The following is a 20714-nucleotide window of genomic DNA, read 5'->3' as shown; positions in this document are numbered from 1 at the left end:
CGGCCTTCCTCGGGAGAGACGCAACATTGAAACGCCCCAGTGACACTGCGATGGTGTAACTCGCCATTGGCTATTGTCATTGACTTAGACTGGCGGGTTATCTGCCTGGCTAAAGTTTCATCCTCAGGTAACTCGCCCCGTATCATATAAGCCAAATATGGTACTGTCCAATCTGGGATAGCGTGAAGAGCCGCCACCAATTATGCCTCCGAGTCAGGAACAGCCAGATCCTCTTCTGTAGGCAATTTAATAGAAGGGTTATGCAAAACATCCCAGAAAGTGTTAGGTGGCACCGGTTTACGTTCAGACCCCAACTGGCTTAAGGCATCGGCCGCCTCATTCTTCCTGCGATCAATATGCTCCACTTGATAACCCTTCAAGTGCCCAACAATAGCATCAGCTTCGCGGCGATAAGCCGCCATAAGTGGATCCTTAGAAGCCCATTTGCCTGAGACTTGTTGAGCCACCAAGTTTGAGTCGCCGAAACATCTCACCCGGCTTAAGTTCATCTCCTTAGCCATCCGAAGACCATGGAGCAAGGCTTCCTACTCAGGTGCATTGTTAGTACAGGGAAACATCAACCTCAAAACATAACCGAACTTATCACCTTGAGGGGAAGCTAAAACCACTCCAGCCCCCGAGCCATCTAATTGCCTAGACCCATCAAAGTGAATAGTCCAATATGTGTTATCTGGCTTCTCTTCAGGCATCTGCAGTTCTGTCCAGTCATTCATGAAATCCACAAGCGCATGAGACTTGATAGCGGTGCGAGGCACGTACTTCAAACCATGAGGTCCAAGCTCAATGGCCCACTTGGCTACTCGCCCTGTGGCTTCTCTGTTTTGAATAATATCTCCCAAAGGAGCAGAACTAACAACTGTGATGGGATGACCCAGAAAATACTGCTTAAGCTTCCGGCTGGCAATGAACACCCCATAAACAAGCTTCTGCCAATGTGGATATCTCTGCTTGGACTCAATGAGCACTTCACTGATATTAATAAACCGGTCGTTGAACCGGATATTCCTTGCCTACTTCCTTCCGTTCCACCACAACAGCTACACTGACAGCCCGGGCATTAGGAGCCACATATAATAATAACGGCTCCTTATGAATAGGAGCAACAAGGACTGGCGGCTCAGCTAGCTGTTTCTTCAAGGCTTCAAACGCGTCGTTAGCAACATCACTCCAGATGAAATCATCTGTTTTCTTCATCATATGATATAGTGGTATGGCCTTCTCACCCAACCGGCTTAAGGCAGCAATGCGACCCGCCAGACGCTGAACATCATTGATACATGCTGGCTTTGCCAAAAAAGTAATGACCTTGATATTCTCCGAGTTAGCCTCAATGCCTCTGTTAGAAACCAGAAACCCCAAAAGCTTGCCTGCCGGCACACCAAAGACACACTTGGCCGGGTTAAGCATCATATTGTAGACCCGAAGATTGTCAAAGGTCTCCCTTAAATCATCTATCAAAGTTTCCTTCTCTTTGGATTTCACCACAATATCATCCACATAAGCATGAACATTGCGCCCAATATGATTGTGAAGACAATTCTGCACACATCGCTGGTAAGTTGCCTGGGCACTCTTGAGCCCGAAAGGCATATACACATAGCAGAAGGCTCCAAAGGGAGTAATAAAAGCTGTTTTCTCCTGGTCCTTAACTGCCATCTTGATATGATGATAACCAGAATAAGCATCCAAAAAACTCAAATGCTCACAACTTCCGTAGCATCAATGATTTGATCAATACAAGGGAGAGCAAAGGGATCAGCCGGACAAGCCTTGTTTAAGTCCATGTAATCCACACATATGCGCCAAGTGCCATTCTTCTTAAGCACCAACACCGGATTAGCTAACCACTCCGGATGAAAAACTTCAATAATGAACCCAGCTGCCAAGAGCCGGGCCACCTCTTCACCAATGGCCCTACGCCTCTCCTCATTGAAGTGCTGAAGGAATTGCTTGACTGGTTTAAACTTCGGATCAATATTGAGAGTGTGCTCAGTGTGTTCCTTCGGTACACCCGGCATGTCAGAAGGTTTCCATGCAAAGATGTCCCAGTTCTCACGGATGATCTCGATGAGCGTGCTTTCCTATTTAGGATCCAGGTTAGTGCTGATGCTGAATTGCCTGGATGAGTCGCCAGGAACAAAGTCAACTAGCTTAGTATCATGTGCCGATTTAAACTTCAAAACCGGGTCATGCTCTGTCGTTGGTTTTTTCAAAGACGTCATATCTGCCGGGTCGACATTATCCTTGTAAAACTTCGATTCCTCTGTGCACAAACAGACTCAGCATAAGCGGCATCACCTTCTTCACATTCCAAGGCTATCTTCCGACTCCCATGCACTGTGATGGTCCCCTTGTAACCCGGCATTTTGAGTTGTAAATAAACATAACACAGCCGTGCCATGAACTTGGCATAAGCCGGCCGTCCAAACAGAGTGTGGTATGGGCTTCTGATCTTGACCACTTCAAAGGTTAATTTCTCAGCCCTGGAATCATGCTCATCTCCAAAGGCCACTTCCAGTTCAATCTTGCCAACTAGGTACGCCGACTTACCAGACACCACTCCATGGAAAACAGTATTGGATGTCTTAAAGATTTTTATCAGTTAATCCCATGCGACGGAAAGTATCATAATAAAGGGTATTAATGTTGCTACCTCCATCCATGAGTACCTTGGTGAATTTGTATCCACCAACTTGAGGTGCCACCACCAAAGCCAAGTGACCCGGCTTATCAACCCGGGGCGGGTGATCATCTCGGCTCCACATAATGGGTTGCTCAGACCATCGCAAGTATTGGGGAACTGGCGGCTCAACGGTGTTCACAACCCTCTTGTGAAGCTTCTGGTCCTGCTTGCACAAACTTGTGGTGAAAACATGATAGTGTCCACTATTCAACTGCTTTGGATGACTCTTATATCCAGACTGCTGCTGCTGACCCCCTGGCCAGATTGTTGATTGTAACCACCCTGATTACCTTGATTATAACCGCCCTGATTGCTTTGATTATAACCACCCTGATTACCTTGGTGGCCCTGGAAGCCAGAATTAGAACCGCCACCTCCATAACCCGGGCTATGAGAACTGCCACCGTCGGGACCTGAGCCGCTTCCCGGCCCCTGAAACGAGTTAGAATTTTTGAAAGCCCTCATAATTGAACAATCTTTCCAAAGGTGAGTAGCTAGTTTCTCCTGCGAGCCATGCTTTGGACAGGGCTCATTCAGCAACTGTTCAAGAGTAGGACCTGACTTGCTGGCCCGAGGAGGCGGCCTCCCCTTACAACGCTAATTATTGCCCTGTGCACTGGTGTTAGCTACAAACTCCTAGTTACCATCAGCCTTGCATTTACCGTTGCCCCCTGATTCGCTCGGTTATGCTGTGGACCCTTGTATTGCCATTCTTCTTTCCCTTTACCGGCTTATCATCATCAGACTCGGGGTCCTTGGTACTATCAGAGTCGACATATCTGATTAGAGCCGCCATCAGCTACCCCATATCATTACAGTCGCGCTTGAGCCGCCCCAGCTTCTGCTTATGAGGTAAAAAACGACAATTTTTCTCCAACATTAAGACTGCAGAACTGGCATTCATGTTATCAGATGAATGTATGATAGCTTTGACCCGACACACCCAATGGGTTGTCGATTCACCCTCCTCTTGGGCGCAAGTAGCCAAGTCCACAATCGACATGGGTTGTTTGCATGTGTCTTTAAAGTTGTGAATAAACCGGGCCTTCAGCTCCCCCCCATGACCCGATGGAGTTGGCAGGCAACCCTTTTAACCAAGTACGGGCTGTCCCATCCAGCATCATGGTGAAGTATTTAGCACACGCAACATCACTGACCTCCATCAGTTCCATGGCCATCTCATAACTATCAATCCATGCCTCAGGGGGTAAATCGATCGTGTAATTAGGCACCTTATGTCGGTGTCAAAACCGGCGGATCTCGGGTAGGGGGTCTTGAACTGTGCATCTAAGGCTAATGGTAACAGGAGGCGGGGGACACGATGTTTACCTAGGTTCGGGCCCTCTCTATGGAGGTAATACCCTACTTCCTGCTTGATTGATCTTGATGAATATGAGTATTACAAGATTTGATCTACCACGAGATCTTAGAGGCTAACCCTAGAAGCTAGCCTATGATTATGATTGTTCTTGTCCTACGGACTAAACCCTCCAGTTCATATAGACAGCAGAGGAGGCTAGGGTTACATAGAGTCGGTTACAGAGAAAGGAATCTTCATATCAGAATCGCCAAGCTTGCCTTCCACGCCAAGGAGAGTCCCATCTGGACACGGGATGAAGTCTTCTATCTTGTATCTTCATAGCCCAACAGTCCGGCACATGCATATAGTCTGGCTATCCGAGGACCCCATAATCTAGGACTACCTTAGTAGCCCCTGAACCAGGCTTCAATGACAATGAGTCCAACACGCAGATTGTCTTCGACATTGCAAGGAGGGTTCCTTCTCTGAATACTCCAAAGCGGATATTCAACATAAGAATCGTGTCTGGCTCTGCAAAACAAATTCCATATACCACTGTGGAGAGCATAATATTTTAACGAGTCCAACCCGCTGACAATTTTTGCAACATGACATTACGCCATCGTCCGGCCATTATTTCGAATCGCTTTTCCAGCCTGCTGATCCACGCTTCGTGAGGCGGTTTTATTGGCACGTCTTGTCGAAATGGAGATCGTGTCCCCTTATTGCGGGATTCTCATCAACACAGGCATGGGTAACCCAACCGTCCCGTTGGTATGATTCCTTGGGAATTAATAGGAATGTTTTAAGGCCACGTAGGGGACATTTAATATTCGTCGTCTTTATAAGGGGGCCGAGACCTGTCTTTTTCCTCCATGCTAATCCTTTCTTCCTCCCACCTCGAGTTCCAACACCCAAGGCTTAAACAGCCGCTTCGAACCTCAGGCCATGTTCGGATCCAGCTTTCAAGGCCGGTGGACGACCTCTTCTGTCACAGAGGAGGATATTACGAAGCTCAGGGAGGCGAGGTTTTTGACCGCGGAGATCCTTCACAGGCTTCCTGCTCAAGGGCAGGTTATCCCTACTCCTAGACCCAATGAGAGGGTTGTATTTATCGCTCACTTCCTCCGAGGGCTAGGTTTCTCTCTTCATCCCTTTGTTCGAGGGCTCATGTTTTACTACGGACTAGATTTCCATGATCTAGCTCCGGACTCCTTCCTTCACATCTCATCATTCATTATCATGTGTGAGGCCTTCCTCCATATCTCTCCACACTTTGGTTTATGGCTCAAGACCTTCAATGTAAAGCCTAAGATAATAGACAGGAGACATGCGGAGTGCGGAGGTGCTATAATAAGCAAATTGGCCGATATTGCTTGGCCAAAGGGTTCCTCTTCCATCCTATGGCAACGGGAGTGGTTTTATATCACGGAACCCCGTGGTACAAAGTGGGTGGCTTCACCCACCTTCCGATCCGGCCCTCCGCCACAGCTTGCATCATGGATCAACAAGGGGCTGGATTGGGGATCGCTTAATGAAGTGCAGATACTGCAAAGCCGCATTCAAGACCTTACTAAGGAGGACATCGGTCTCGTCAAGGTAATCCAAGTTATGCTAGTCCGTCGGGTTCTGCCATGCCAGCGTCGACCTCTCCGCATGTGGGAGTTCAATCTAGAAGGACCACGAACCATTCAGCACTTCTTCGGCACAACGCTCGAAGGGATGTATAAATTATTCTTTGGGTCACGAAAAAGGTGTTCGGACACCACAGAGGATGCAGGCCTCGACCGCAACCACCCGGATTCCCCGGTAAGCACTCAACTCCCGGACACATTTTAGTTAAGTTTCCCATGACAATATTCTGAGAAAACCATGCTCGGCCAAGGCTGGATAAAGAAGGCGGAGAGGATCAGGTGTTCGGCCCCTCTTCCCAGAAACTTAGCGGATCCGGTGTTAACCAGGATGCTGGCTCTGGCACCTCATCAAGTGCCGTTGAGGGAAGACAAGGAGAGGAGTGGGGAGGTCAAATGTGGCCTCTGTACCGGAGGTACGTCACACACCTCATCCGGGGAAATTGGAAATCCCGTGTAGGAGGATGAACGGGGAGGAGAATCTAACATTCCCTCCCCCCACAGGAAGAAAAGAGCCGCCCCCGAAGACTTGAAGGCAGAGGCCTCCAAGCGAGGGAAGAAATACCTATCAGAGGGACCTGATTCGGGAGGCAATATTGCCGCACAGTGCCCACAAGGGGGCCAACCTTTATACGAATCGTAAGTGAACAAAGGTGTTTTATAAGCATACCCCGTTCTTTTCCTGTTTATGAGGGTAATATTTGAAACACATGTTTTGTAGTTTGGCTTGTAGCCTTCCTCAACAATCTTCGTCTTCGGGGGATATTCTTCTGGAGATGATGGAGAGCGAAACGCCTCCTCATACCTCCCCGCCCCATAAGGCGAATGACCCCGAGGTGTCTTCCCAAAGGATCTCTCCTGATTCGCAAAGGAGGACAAGGCCAGAAGGTGATGTCGGCGTTCTGGGAACGGGGGTCCCTAGACTTGCCTGCCTGCGGCCTACGGCGTGGCTCCACCAGTGGCCCAGTACGGCCCGTCTTTGTCAACCAACACTCAAGACCCTCGCGAGGGGCCAAGCCTCGCGAGGCGGACGACACAAGGCCTCCTCGAGAGCGGCCTCACCAGGCATGATCGCGAGGGGGCGGAGAGATCAAGGCAAGGGGTACCTCGTGAGGATCCCGTGATGCAAGCCATGATGACCAAGGCCAGGCGGGCGCTAGCGCGCACAGTGTCCTCGTTTCCCCTTTGGTGCTAAGGGGGCAAGCGCAGGCGCGGAGTACTGAGGCATCAAGCAAAGGTTTCCATATCGATGCAACAAGACCAAGACCAGCAAGACGACAGGACGGAGGTCATCATGGAGCCCAAGACAGCGTCATCACCAACACCTTTGAGAGGCGAAGACCACCTTTAGTCAGGATAACTTGTACTGGCTGTCCCCTTTCAAATTGGCCATTGTTGGATCCCTTCCCACTCAATATTTGGGGAGAGGACCAGGGACTCTATAAATAGGACTAGCCACCACCATAGTAGGGGATGGAGGAGCCCCGACTCAAGCACTACACCAGCTCAAGAAGACCTCACCTCCTGAGGCTAGTTCATCCCATGTACTTGTTCATCCATAGCCCATCGAGGCAATCCACCACACCACACTGGAGTAGGCTATTACACCACAATGGTGGCCTGAACCAATATAAATCTTGTGCCTCTTGTGTTGTGAGTTGATCAAGCTAGGCTTAGAGATCGCGTCGAGGTTGAGGGTGAGATTCGGTAGGGGGAAATCTTCATGCGCACCCCAGTGTTCGAACCTCAAGGGTTTTGCCAGAACCCTGAATCTGACATTTGGCGCGCCAGGTAGGGGGTGCGCTGAAGCCTTCCTTCCACAGATCTGCGCCCCATCACTTTGTCGCATCCATGTCCGACGCCCGCCGAGCCCGCGCTGAGCGCCGGGCCGCTCTCGCCGCACGCGTCGCCCAGACTGCTCCTGTCGGCGGACCTCCCTGTCATTCTTCGTCGCCTACCGCCAATGCTGCCACCGGCCCGGCGGGGAACGAGCAACAAGCATCCTCACTGCACCCCTCGGTACGGCGGGACGGTCGCACCGCCACTCCGTCACTGACCCCAGCCAGTTCGTCGTCCCACGCTCGTCGTGCCCCTATGGACGCGCATGCCGCACTGCTTATGGTGCGCGAGCTCCTGCGTTACTGCCCCATTGACGACCTCTACGAGGAATGGCTCGCTCGCATCACCGAGCTCGTCAGCGCTGCAGGGCGCTCTCCCGCGCCATCCCTCTCGTTGCCTCGCCCTCCGCCATGGACGGGCGACGTGGCTCATGGAGTGCCTCCTCCACCTCTGCCCCAAGACGGCGTCCTGGCACCAAGGTGCGCGGCCCCTGGGCGTGACCCACCGCGTCCAGCGCCCGTGCGAGAAGAAGGAAACTGTCAAGAAATCCCTCGGCCTCGAGAAGGCGCCCCCGTGCTCCCTGCGCCGGCACGACAAGACCGCATACCGCCTATGGCGGCGGTGCACGGGTACCATCAAGAGCAAGCTCGGCGGCAGCAAGGGGCCCCGGTGACCACAGCAGGCTGCCGCGCCTTCACCCCCAAGCTGTGTAGTGTCGCCTGGTCGGGTAAGTTCAAGCCGGACCTGCCTCCTCTCTATGACGGCACCCCTGACCCTGCGAAGTTCTTGCAGCTCTACTAGCTGAGCATCAAGGCGGCCAAAGGCAATGAGAAAGTCATGGTGAATTGGTTTCCCATGGAACTCAAGGACAGTGCCCGCTCGTGGCTCCTGAACCTGCCTCCCGGCTCGATCTCCTCCTGGGACGAGATGCGCAGTCGCTTCATCGCCAACTTCTAGGGAACTTGCGATCGCCCCCCGGCCGCGGGTGACCTGCGCCACATCAGGCAGCAGCTCGGGGAAACCCTGCAGTAATACATTCAGCGCTTCAACAATGTCCGCCTCAAGATCCCCAAGGTGACGGACGAGGCCATCATCTCAGCGTTATCTGATGGCGTCCGTGACGTCAAGATGAAGGAGGAGCTTGCCATCCACGAGCAGTTGTGCACATCCCTGGAGCTGTTCAACCTTGCGACCAAGTGCACAAGAGCTGAGGAGGGACGCCTCTTCCTCCTCGAGCTCCCAGCTGCCGACCCAAAAGAAAAGAAGACCAAGTCCAAGGGAGTGAAGCGCAAGGGAGTGGCCGTGCTCGCTGCAGAACCAGACACGAAGCGAGTAGGGACCAACCGGGGTCGTCCAAGGGCAGCCGACCGTTCTGCGCCTACCACAACCTCCACACCCACAACACCAACGATTGCTAGGAGCTTAGTGCCGTTCTAGAAAGACGCTTTGGTCGATGCCCCGAGCGCAACGACCGGGGCTACGGCCTAGGAGGAGGGCGTGGCGGAGGATGATGGGACGACCATGGCCCTCGCCAGGAGTGGCGTGACCGACCTCGTGAGGATCGCTGGCAGGACCAGCCTCGCGAGGGCGCATGGAGGGACCAGCCTCACGAGGGCTCCTGGAGGGATCAGCCTCGCGAGGACCGCCCCCAGGGTAACACGGGCCTTCCTCCGTTGCCACCGCCGCCAAGAAGGAATGGCGACCATCATCAGGACGAGGGGGCTGGGGGCTTCCAGGAGCCACGTGCTATCGCTTGCATCTTGGGCGAAGCTCAGGCCCCAGCCTCTCAGCGTATCTTCAAGCAGTTTGCTCGCGAGGTGAATGCAGCCCTCCCCAGCCTCAGGGCCACGCGCCCGCTCAGGTGGTCCAAGTGTGCCATCACATTCAGCTCGGCAGATCAACTCAAGTGCGCGGCTACTACTGGCATTCTCCCAATGCTCTATTCACCAGTCATCAGTAACGTGCAAGTCACCAAGACCCTCATCGATGGCGGCGCTGGGCTTAATGTCCTGTCCGTCGAGACGTTCGACAACCTTCAAGTGCCGTATGATCAGCTCCAGCCTACCAAGCCCTTCTCAGGAGTTAACGACGGCTCCACCACCCCGATAGGGCAGATCCGCCTCCCTGCCACCTTTGGACAGTGCGACAACTACCGCACCGAGCTCATCGACTTCGACGTCGCCCACATCCGCATGTCGTACACTGATATCCTCGGGTATCCAGCCCTGCCAAGTTCATGGTGGTGACCCACCACGGCTACAACATCCTCAAGATGCCAGGAAGTGGTGGAATCATCACGGTCCCTTGCAAAGAGAGAGATGCGGTGTGCTCCCTTGAGCGTGCCTTCCAAGCCGCAGCAATCGAGGACCCGGACAGCAGGGGCGAGAACCCTCCTGAGGCCACCCCCAAGAAGAAGAAGCAAACGCTCCGCACAGGGCCTTAGGAGGTCGGGGCCTCGGGCGGTGCTGCGTCCGGATCAGCGCCCGTGCTTGGGGCGCCTCCTTCCATCGCATAGGAAGGCGCGCCCGGCGCCCTTCTCGGGTGGGTGATATGTCTCCAACGTATCTATAAATTTTGATTGTTCCATGCTATTATATTACATGTTTTGGATGTTTATGGGCTTTACTTTACACTTTTATATCATTTTTGGGACTAACCTACTAACCGGAGGCCCAACCCGTATTGATGTTTTTTTTCCGCCTATTTTAGTGTTTCGAAGAAAAGGAATATCAAACGGAGTCCAAACGGAATGAAACCTTCAGGAGCGTGATTTTTGGAACAAACGTGGTCCATAGGACTTGGAGTGCAAGTCAAGAAGCTCCCGAGGCGGCCACGTTATAGATGCAAAGGTGTCCCGTCTTTCGTTGAGATGGTGGCTATCATTTTGGTGGAAGTCGACTTTGACGATCCGACTACGAACGTGCGAGGACGTCGCACCTTAGCAATCGCTAAACCAACTCCGAGAGGTTATTGACCATGCTGGAGCACAATCAACCTGACCACGAAGGTCTATTTCCTGCGAGCAAACAAAGAACAAGCAAGAAACTGAGATTGCAATCTGGATAGTGCGAATATAAGATGAAAGCTTTATTGATCAAGATGGGGTTCTGTGACATCTTTGTCTGGTCGTTGAACACAAACAAAGTACGCGAAGTTGCAGCTATGGCGAACTTTAATCTAAACAAAACCCAGAGTCTAAACAACGCCCTAAGGGCTGTATATATGGAGGAAGAGGGGGGGGGGATTTCGTGGCCCCTGAGGGAGGGGTCCAAACACTACAAAAAAAAGACACATCCGTGACATTTTGGGCTGAACGAATTTTTTTCTGTCATACATATGACACTTCTATGACGGTAATTGTGACAAAACCCGGTATCATCATCGTTGTGGTGGGCTCCTACTTCTATGACAAAAAATCATGACAGAAAATGGGCTTTTCGTCCTGGGCGGGCCGGAGAGGCAGCTGCATGACATTCTTTGGGCCATCCATGACGGAAAAAACCGTGGTAGAAGCGAGGGGGAGGAAAATTTCGGGGAGTTGCCGGTTACAGTGGGAGGTCGGGGGCCGAGCGATGCACGTTTCTCTTGTACATGTACGCGCGTGTGTGCGAGGCGTTGGCTCTAACTGAACCCGAGCGAGGCATTGGGCTCTAACTGAACCCGAGCGATTGCACTGCAGGCTACGCGTTACTGAACCCAAGCGATCGATCGATGGCTGTTAACTGAACCCGATGGAGCGATTCCTTCGCTACTGCTGCTAACTGAAGCCGGTCGATTGGATGAACACTGAGTGTTGCGGGGGGGGGGGGGGTTGGATGAACAGTGAGCGGTGGCGTTGCCTCTGGATGAACAGGACCCCGTGGTGTGGAGGGCTGGATGAATAGTAGACGGTGGAGGGGTGGCCGTGGAGTGGTGGTTGAACAGGACCCCGTGGTGTGGAGGGCTGGATGAACAGTAGACGGTGGAGGGGTGGCCGTGAAGTGGTGGTTGAACAGGACCCGTGGTGTGGAGGGCTGGATGAACAGTAGATGGTGGAGGGATGGATGAACAGTAGACGGTGGAGGGGTGGTTGAACAGTAGCTGGTGGAGTAGCGCGCGGTGGAGGCTGGATGAACAGGAGCCCATGGAGGCTGGAGGAGGTCGACGGTAGCCCGTGGAGGCTGGAGGAGGTCAATGGTGGAGATGAACATTATCCCGTGGAGTCCTGTTTTGCGGTACGCCACACCCCTCCCGATGAACAGGACTCCCGTTTCGACCGTAGCGCTCCAACACAAGTCCGTTTCGTCCGTTTTGCGGTACGCCACACCCCTCCTGATCACCAGGACCCCCATTTCGACCGTAGGAGGCCCGTTTCCTCCGTTTTGCGGTATGCCACACCCCTCCCAATGAACATGACCCCCGTTTTGACCGTAGGAGGTCCGTTTCCTCCGTTTTGCGGTACACCACACCCCTTCCGATCAACAGGACCCCTGTTTCGACTGTAGGAGGTCCATTTCCTCCGTTTTACGGTACGCCACACCCCTCCCGATCAACAGGACCCCGTTCCGAACGTAGGAGGTCCGTTTCCCCCGTTGTGCGGATGCTAGGCCTTGTTTCCATCGCCTGTTCCGTCCAAGCCCTCCCGATGAGCACGACCATGCATTCCGTTCCGACCCAGCCGGTTGGCTCCCCATGAACACGACGACAACGCTGTTTCTTCATTCTGACCCAGCCATGTACGTATGCGCGAGTAGGCGTTCGAGACCCTGCCCGTATGTACGTACGTGGCCGTATTTTCTTTCTTGCACCCTCGCCGCTGTACGTACGTGTACATGCTACATGCGCGCCTCTAGTACGACACGTGCGCGCCTCTACTACGACACGTGCGCGCCTCTACATCGACCAGTATGTACGTACACGTTCGCGACCAGAATGACAATGCTACGTACGCTTCGACCAGGTGGGTCCCGACTGTCAGGCACTTCCTTGCCTGCGAAGATGTAGCTGGTGGGTCCCAGCAGTCAGTGGGTCGAATTGTTTTTTTGCCTGGACGCAGTTCCTTGCATGCAAAGATGTAGCTGGTGGGTCCCAGCAGTCACGGGGCGAATCATTTTTTTTGCCCGGACGCACTTCCTTGCGTGCGAAGATGTAGCTGGTGGGTCCTAGCAGTCAGGGGGGCGAATCGTTTTTTTTTGCCCGGACGCACTTCCTTGCGTGCGAAGGTGCAGCTGGTGGGTAACAGCAGTCAGGGGGAAATGTTTTTTCGCGAAATACGATGGCACGTCCGTGTTGGGGAACGTTGTAGAAAATAAAAATTTTCCTATGGTTTCACCAAGATCCATCTATGAGTTCATCTAAGCAACGAGTGAAAGGGGAGATGCATCTACATACCACTTTGTAGATCGCGAGCGGAAGCGTTCAAAAGAACGGGGTTGAGGTAGTCGTTCTCGTCGTGATCCTATCACCGGAGATCCCAGCGCCGAACGGACGGCGCCTCCGCATTCAACACACGTACGGTCAGCGTGACGTCTCCTCCGTCTTGATCCAGCAAGGGGGAAGGAGAGGTTGATGATGATCCAACAGCACGACGGCGTGGTGGTGGATGCAGCAGAACTCCGTCAGGGCTTCGCCAAGCTGCTACGGGAGGAGGACAAGGTGTAGCAGGGGGAGGGAGGTGCCAAGACACAGGGTGCGGCTGCCCTCCCCCTTGCCCTCATTTATATAGGCCCCCGGGGGGGCGCCGGCCCTGGGAGATGCAATCTCCCAAGGGCGGCGGCGGCCTGGGGGGTGGAGTGCCCCCCAAGGCAAGTGGTGCGCCCCCAACCTAGGGTTTCCAACCCTAGGCGCAGGGGGGCCAAAAGGGGGACGCACCAGCCCACTAGGGGCTGGTTCCCCTCCCACTTCAGCCCACGGGCCCCTCTGGGATAGGTGGACCCACCCGGTGGACCCCCGGGACCCTTTCGGTGGTCCCGGTACAATACCGGGTGACCCCGAAACTTTCTCGATGGCCGAAACAGCACTTCCTATATATAATTCTTTATCTCCGGACCATTCCGAAACTCCTCGTGACGTCCGGGATCTCATCCAGGACTCCGAACAACATTCGGTTTGCTGCATATTCATATTCATACAACCCTAGCGTCACCGAACCTTAAGTGTGTAGACCCTACGGGTTCGGGAGACATGCAAACATGACCGAGACGGCTCTCCGGTCAATAACCAACAGCGGGATCTGGATACCCATGTTGGCTCCCACATACTCCTCGATGATCTCATTGGATGAACCACGATGTCAAGGATTCAAGCAACCCCATATACTATTCCCTTTGTCAGACGGTATGTTACTTGCCCGAGACTCGATCGTCAGTATCCCAATACCTCGTTCAGTCACGTTACCGGAAATTCACTTTACTCGTACCGTAATGCATGATCCCGTGACCAGACACTTGGTCACTTTGAGCTCATTATGATGATGCACTACCGAGTGGGCCCAGTGATACCTCTCCGTAACACGGAGTGACAAATCCTAGTCTCGATCCATGTCAACCCAACAGACACTTTAGGAGATTCCTGTAGTGCACCTTTATAGTCACCCAGTTATGTTGTGACGTTTGGTACACCCAAAGCACTCCTATGGCATCCGGGAGTTACACGATCTCATGGTCTAAGGAAGAGATACTTGACATTGGAAAAGCTCTAGCAAAACGAACTACACAATCTTGTGCTATGCTTAGAAATGGGTCTTGTCCATCACATCATTCTCTTAATGATGTGATCCCGTTGTCAACGACATCTAATGTCCACAGTCAGGAAACCATGACTATCTGTTGACCAACAAGCTAGTCAACTAGAGGCTTACTAGGGACGTATTGTGGTTTGTGTATTCACACGTGTATTATGATTTCCGGATAATACTATTATAGCATGAATAAAAGACAATTATCATGAACAAGGAAATATAATAATAATCCTTTTATTATTGCCTCTAGGGCATATTTCCAAAAGTCTCCCACTTGCACTAGAGTCAATAATCTAGTTACATTGTGATGAATCGAACACCCATAGAGTTCTGGTGTTGATCATGTTTTGCTCGCGAGAGAGGTTTAGTCAACGGATCTGCGACATTCAGATCCGTATGTACTTTGCAAATATCTATGTCTCCATCTTGAACATTTTCACGGATGGAGTTGAAGCGACGCTTGATGTGCCTGGTCTTCTTGTGAAACCTGGGCTCCTTGGCAAGGGCAATAGCTCCAGTGTTGTCACAGAAGAGTTTGATCGGCCCCGACGCATTGGGTATGACTCCTAGGTCGGTGATGAACTCCTTCACCCAAATTGCTTCATGCGCTGCCTCCGAGGCTGCCATGTACTCCGCTTCACATGTAGATCCCGCCACGACGCTCTGCTTGCAGCTGCACCAGCTTACTGCTCCACCATTCAACATATACACGTATCCGGTTTGTGACTTAGAGTCATCCAGATCTGTGTCGAAGCTAGCATCGACGTAACCCTTTACGACGAGCTCTTCGTCACCTCCATAAACGAGAAACATGTCCTTTGTCCTTTTCAGGTACTTCAGGATATTCTTGACCGCTGTCCAGTGTTCCTTGCCGGGATTACTTTGGTACCTTCCTACCAAACTTACGGCAAGGTTTACATCAGGTCTGGTACACAGCATGGCATACATAATAGATCCTATGGCTGAGGCATAGGGGATGACACTCATCTCTTCTTTATCTTTTGCCGTGGTCGGGCATTGAGCCGAGCTCAATCTCACACCTTGCAGTACAGGCAAGAACCCTTTCTTGGACTGATCCATTTTGAACTTCTTCAAAATCTTATCAAGGTATGTGCTTTGTGAAAGACCTATGAGGCGTCTCGATCTATCCCTATAGATCTTGATGCCTAATATGTAAGCAGCTTCTCCAAGGTCCTTCATTGAAAAACACTTATTCAAGTAGGCCTTAATGCTGTCCAAGAATTCTATATCATTTCCCATCAAAAGTATGTCATCTACATATAATATGAGAAATGCTACAGAGCTCCCACTCACTTTCTTGTAAACGCAGGCTTCTCCATAAGTCTGCATAAACCCAAACGCTTTGATCATCTCATCAAAGCGAATGTTCCAACTCCGAGATGCTTGCACCAGCCCATAAATGGATCGCTGGAGCTTGCATACTTTGTTAGCATTCTTAGGATCGACAAAACCCTCCGGTTGCATCATATACAGTTCTTCCTTAAGATGCCCGTTAAGGAATGCTGTTTTGACGTCCATCTGCCATATCTCATAATCATAGTATGCGGCAATTGCTAACATGATTCGGACGGACTTAAGCTTCGCTACGGGAGAGAAAGTCTCATCGTAGTCAATCCCTTGAACTTGCCGATAACCCTTAGCGACAAGTCGAGCTTTATAGATGGTGACATTACCATCCGCGTCCGTCTTCTTCTTAAAGATCCATTTGTTTTCTATCGCTCGCCGATCATCGGGCAAGTAAGTCAAAGTCCATACTTTGTTTTCATACATGGATTCTATCTCGGATTGCATGGCTTCTAGCCATTTGTTGGAATCTAGGCCCGCCATTGCTTCTTCATAGTTCGAAGGTTCACCGTTGTCTAACAACATGATTTCCAGGACAGGGTTGCCATACCACTCTGGTGTGGAACGTGTCCTTGTGGACCTACGAAGTTCAGTAGCAACTTGATCGGAAGTACCTTGATCATCATCATTAATTTCCTCTCCAGTCGGTGTAGGCACCACAGGAACATTTTCCTGAGCTGCACTACTTTCCGGTTCAAGAGGTAGTACTTCATCGAGTTCTACTTTCCTCCCACTTACTCCTTTCGAGAGAAACTCTTTTTCCAGAAAGGATCCGTTCTTGGCAACAAAGATCTTGCCTTCGGATCTTAAGTAGAAGGTATACCCAATGGTTTCCTTAGGGTATCCTATGAAGACGCATTTTTCCGACTTGGGTTCGAGCTTTTTAGGTTGAAGTTTCTTGACATAAGCATCGCATCCCCAAACTTTTAGAAACGACAGCTTAGGTTTCTTCCCAAACCATAATTCATACGGTGTCGTCTCAACGGATTTAGACGGTGCCCTATTTAAAGTGAATGTAGCTGTCTCTAGAGCGTATCCCCAAAATGATAGCGGTAAATCGGTAAGAGACATCATAGATCGCACCATATCTAATAGAGTGCGATTACGACGTTCGGACACACCGTTACGCTGAGGTGTTCCAGGCGGCGTGAGTTGTGAAACGATTCCACATTTTCTTAAGTGTGTACCAAATTCGTGACTTAAATATTCTCCTCCACGATCCGATCGTAAGAATTTTATCTTTCGGTCACGTTGATTCTCTACTTCATTCTGAAATTCCTTGAACTTTTCAAAGGTCTCAGACTTGTGTTTCATCAAGTAGACATACCCATATCTACTCAAGTCATCAGTGAGAGTGAGAACATAACGATATCCTCCGCGAGCCTCAACGCTCATTGGACCACACACATCAGTATGTATGATTTCCAATAAGTTGGTTGCTCGCTCCATTGTTCCGGAGAACGGAGTCTTGGTCATTTTGCCCATGAGGCATGGTTCGCATGTGTCAAATGATTCATAATCCAGAGACTCTAAAAGTCCATCAGCATGGAGCTTCTTCATGCGCTTGACACCAATGTGACCAAGGCGGCAGTGCCACAAGTATGTGGGACTATCGTTATCAACTTTACATCTTTTGGTATTCACACTATGAATATGTGTAACATTACGTTCGAGATTCATTAAGAATAAACCATTGACCATCGGGGCATGACCATAAAACATATCTCTCATATAAATAGAACAACCATTATTCTCAGATTTAAATGAGTAGCCATCTCGTATCAAACGAGATCCAGATACAATGTTCATGCTCAAACTTGGCACTAAATAACAATTATTGAGGTTTAAAACTAATCCCGTAGGTAAATGTAGAGGTAGCGTGCCGACGGCGATCACATCGACCTTGGAACCATTCCCGACGCGCATCGTCACCTCGTCCTTCGCCAGTCTCCGCTTATTCCGCAGCTCCTGCTGTGAGTTACAAATGTGAGCAACGGCACCGGTATCAAATACCCAGGAGTTACTACGAGTACTGGTAAGGTACACATCAATTACATGTATATCAAATATACCTTTAGTGTTGCCGGCCTTCTTGTCCGCTAAGTATTTGGGGCAGTTCCACTTCCAGTGACCCTTCCCTTTGCAATAAAAGCACTCAGTCTGAGGCTTGGGTCCATTCTTTGACTTCTTCCCGGCAACTGGCTTACCGGGCGCGGCAACATCTTTGCCGTCCTTCTTGAAGTTCTTCTTACCCTTGCCCTTCTTGAACTTAGTGGTCTTATTGACCATCAACACTTGATGTTCTTTCTTGATTTCAACCTCTGCTGACTTCAGCATTGAAAATACTTCAGGAATGGTCTTCACCATCCCCTGCATACTGTAGTTCAACACAAAGCTCTTGTAGCTCGGTGGGAGCGACTGAAGGATTCTGTCAATGACCGCCTCATCCGGGAGGTTGATCTCCAGCTGGGACAGGCGGTTGTGCAACCCAGACATTTTGAGTATGTGCTCACTGACAGAACTGTTTTCCTCCATCTTACAACTATAGAACTTGTCGGAGACTTCATATCTCTCGACCCGGGCATGAGCTTGGAAAACCATTTTCAGCTCCTCGAACATCTCATATGCTCCGTGTTCTCAAAACGCTTTTGGAGCCCCGGTTCTAAGCTGTAAAGCATGCCGCACTGAACGAGGGAGTAATCATCAGCACGTGATTGCCAAGTGTTCATAACGTCTTGGTTCTCTGGGATGGGTGCTTCACCTAGCGGTGCATCTAGGACATAATCTTTCTTGGCTGCTATGAGGATGATCCTCAGGTTCCGGACCCAGTCCGAATAGTTGCTGCCATCATCTTTCAGCTTGGTTTTCTCTAGGAACGCGTTGAAGTTCATGTTGACATGAGCGTTGGCCATTTGATCTACAAGACATATTTTGCAAAAGTTTTAGACTAAGTTCATGATAATTAAGTTCATCTAATCAAATTATTTAATGAACTCCCACTCAGATTAGACATCCCTCTAGTCATCTAAGTGTTACACGATCCGAGTCGACTAGGCCGTGTCCGATCATCACGTGAGACGGACTAGTCATCATCGGTGAACATCTCCATGTTGATCGTATCTTCCATACGACTCATGTTCGACCTTTCGGTCTCTGTGTTCCGAGGCCATGTCTGTACATGCTAGGCTCATCAAGTTAACCCTAGGTGTTCTGCATGTGTAAATCTGTCTTACACCCGTTGTATGTGAACGTAAGGATCTATCACACCCGATCATCACGTGGTGCTTCGAAACGACGAACTTTAGCAACGGTGCACAGTTAGGGGGAACACTTTCTTGAAATTATTATAAGGGATCATCTTATTTACTACCGTCGTTCTAAGTAAACAAGATGCATAAAACATAATAAACATCACATGCAATTATATAGTAGTGACATGATATGGCCAATATCATGTAGCTCCTTCGATCTCCATCTACGGGGCTCCATGATCATCTTCATCACCGGCATGACACCATGATCTCCATCATTGTGTCTTCATGAAGTTGTCACGCCAACGACTACTTCTACTTCTAGGGCTAACACGTTTAGCAATAAAGTAAAGTAATTTACATGGCGTTCTTCAATGACACGCAGGTCATACAAAAAATAAAGACAACTCCTATGGCTCCTGCCGGTTGTCATACTCATCGACATGCAAGTCGTGATTCCTATTACAAGAACATGATCTCATACATCACAATATATCATTCATCATTCATCACAACTTCTGGCCATATCACATCACATGACAATTGCTGCAAAAACAAGTTAGACGTCCTCTAATTGTTGTTGCATCTTTTACGTGGCTGCAATTGGGTTCTAGCAAGAACGTTTTCTTACCTACGAATAACCACAACGTGATTTTGTCAACTTCTATTTACCCTTCATAAGGACCCTTTTCATCTAATCCGCTCCAACTAAAGTAGGAGAGACAGACACCCGCTAGCCACCTTATGCAACTAGTGCATGTCAGTCGGTGGAACCTGTCTCACGTAAGCGTACGTGTAAGGTCGGTCCGGGCCGCTTCATCCCACAATACCGCTGAAGCAAGAAAAGACTAGTAGCGGCAAGCAAGTTGACAAGATCTACGCCCACAACAAATTGTGTTCTACTCGTGCAATAGAGAACTACGCATAGACCTAGCTCATGATGCCACTGTTGGGGAACGTTGCAGAAAATAAAAATTTTCCTATGGTTTCACCAAGATCCATCTATGAGTTCATCTAAGCAACGAGTGAAAGGGGAGATGCATCTACATACCACTTTGTAGATCGCGAGCGGAAGCGTTCAAAAGAACGGGGTTGAGGTAGTCGTTCTCGTCGTGATCCTATCACCGGAGATCCTAGCGCCGAACGGACGGCACCTCCGCGTTCAACACACATACGGTCAGTGTGACGTCTCCTCCGTCTTGATCCAGCAAGGGGGAAGGAGAGGTTGATGATGATCCAGCAGCACGACGGCGTGGTGGTGGATGCAACAGAACTCCGGCAAGGCTTCGCCAAGCTGCTGCAGGAGGCGGACGAGGTGTAGCAGGGGGAGGGAGGCGCCAAGACACAGGGTGCGGCTGCCCTCCCCCTTGCCCTCCTTTATATAGGCTCCCAGGGTGGGGCCGGCCCTGGGAGATGCAATCTCCCAAGGGGGGCGGCGGCCTGGGGGGTGGAGTGCCCCCCAAGGCAAGTGGTGCGCCCCCCCACCTAGGGTTTCCAACCCTAAGCGCAGGGGGGGGGGGCAAAGGGGGGGGGGGCGCACCAGCCCACTAGGGGCTGGTTTCCCTCCCACTTCATCCCATGGGGCCCTCTGGGATAGGTGGCCCCACCCGGTGGACCCCTGGGACCCTTCCGGTGGTCCCGGTACAATACCGGGTGACCCCGAAACTTTCCCGATGGCCGAAATAGCACTTCCTATATATAATTCTTTACCTCCGGACCATTCCGAAACTCCTGTGACGTCCGGGATCTCATCCAGGACTCCGAACAACATTCGGTTTGCTGCATATTCATATTCATACAACCCTAGCATCATCGAACCTTAAGTGTGTAGACCCTACGGGTTCGGGAGACATGCAGACATGACCGAGACGGCTCTCCGGTCAATAACCAACAGCGGGATCTGGAT

Source organism: Triticum aestivum, chromosome 2B (assembly GCF_018294505.1).
Source record: "Triticum aestivum cultivar Chinese Spring chromosome 2B, IWGSC CS RefSeq v2.1, whole genome shotgun sequence".
Classification (NCBI taxonomy): domain Eukaryota; kingdom Viridiplantae; phylum Streptophyta; class Magnoliopsida; order Poales; family Poaceae; genus Triticum; species Triticum aestivum.
This window is presented reverse-complemented; position numbering follows the sequence as displayed.